The sequence below is a fragment of the Taeniopygia guttata genome, chromosome 1A, assembly GCF_048771995.1.
Source record: "Taeniopygia guttata chromosome 1A, bTaeGut7.mat, whole genome shotgun sequence".
Lineage (NCBI taxonomy): Eukaryota > Metazoa > Chordata > Aves > Passeriformes > Estrildidae > Taeniopygia > Taeniopygia guttata.
In genome coordinates, this window is record NC_133025.1 from 21,971,035 (window position 1) to 21,973,092 (window position 2,058).

The window sequence follows — 2,058 nt, forward strand, 5'->3', positions numbered from 1 at the left end:
TTTTGTTGTCATGTCATCTTTACAGCCTAATAATGGGATGTACCTGAATGGGATTTCTTTTCTCACATAGATAGTTACATTGAAAGGATGCCTACACATAGACTTTTCTATGTGTATGAAATACCTCTTCATACTTCTTGCTAGACTCATAGGAGAAGACTCTTCAAGGATTGTTTAAACATGCCCATCTATATATATATATATATATATATACACAGATATATAGGTATCTCTGTAACTAGGTAATTTTCAGCTATAATCTCAAGCACAATTTTTTCCAGCATGTTTTGTTCTTGGGCACAAGGACAACTAATGGAGTGGTAATCTACAGAAAAGTAGATGTAGATATCTCCCTGTGCCCCAGGAAGGCATGGAACCTTGGTATCTCACAGTCTGTGTCAGCTTGAGGACCTTGCTCAGCTGAACACATGGCTTCTGCTCTCACTGCCTGTGCTGAAATGCTTTCAAACTGTTCACATCAGGCTTCAAGTAACAGATTGTTTCACTGCGTGTCTCTAATGTTTTCATTTTGGAATTTATGTTAATGCCAGATCTTCATGACATGTAAGATCACAATTTCTTTTTGAGATGGAGGTGTTTGAGCCCTATTACACTCAGACTGGCTTCTTTGCCTCTATGTTTCTCATTCTCTCAGCCCCAGATTTTCATACAGGTGAGAATTATATCCGTTAGAAGGACTGGAGTACAAAAGTGACACTATAGGAAAAGGGTGTAAGCTCATAGCAAAATAGCGATTTATGGGAGGGAAAAAATGGGCTCTAGTGGTTGTGATTGGGCTGGAAAACTAAGAAGATGAGCGAAAGAAAAAAATAAATTTAGCTGTGAGTATTTAGCAAAATTTATCAAGGCAAATTAGACCATCTCAAAAATAATACTAAACTACTGTGTACAGGTTGTGACTTTCCAGAAACAAAGAAATTAATTAATAAGGCATAAGAATTCCATTCCATAAGAGTTTTTGGGTTTTTTCCCCTGACTTGTTTTGGCTTTGAAAAGAAAGAATTCAATTTGGAATGGAGGGGAGTTGGACATGATGTTGCCAAATATTGTGGGAGACACTTCCTTCTTGTCCTTTTGAAACCCTAATCCACCAAAGCACAAACGTGTGAGAAGGGGATGGTCAGACACGGGCTTTGCTGCAGGGAAGTAGTGAAAACTAAGGCTGTAACCTGTGATACCTCAGACCTAGGGTAGCAGTGGGGCCTTTGTTTCTGTTTTTAATCCCAACAAGACAATATTGCTTCTCTCCTCCCCAGCTGTGCTTTGTTTATGCTTCAGAATGAGAGAGAAAGGAGTTTAACTTTGCTAATCTTATCTTGAAATAAACATTTACCACAGTGAATTTCAACCTGTCTTAAATTACTCACATTATCCTAGGACATACCGAAGAGTTGTAAAGCCAGTGATAAAACATTGCTAACAAGTTTTGTCAACTGATATTTGAACTCCAACGATTTTTTGAAGCCTTTAGCTGATTCGTTGTTGTACTGATAGTGATGAGTTTTTATGACTTCTGTTCAGCACTTACTGCTGATCCTTGTAAAGCTTTTCCATAGGTATTAAATCTCCACATCACAATCACTAAAAAGTTGGTGATAGTAAATTACTTGTTTTCTTCCTTTTTCTTTTTAAACTCTCTACTCTTTTATGATTTCTTAGGAGGAAGATCACCAATCAAGTTTACCCTGTCACACATGACTTACAGCTTTGTAAAGAAAAAAGCTTAACCTGATGTTGTTTATTAATATCTTACTTTTTGCCAGAGATACATAACATCTTCTCCACACTTGACCCAGTTTGAATAGGCAGGCAATACGTCTTTTGAGTCTGTAGCTTGGATTATAAGAAAAAAATTAATTAGAATATGGCCTTTGTCTGAGAGAGGAACTGACACGCATTTATTAAAATCTATAATCCATCACAGTTGAAGATTATAGAAAATTTTTTTATTATTCTTATTTTTTTTCTAGATCAGAACCAATATGTGTGACTAAAGGGATTATCCTAAGCACTTATGTTTTAAATAACTTGTCAGCA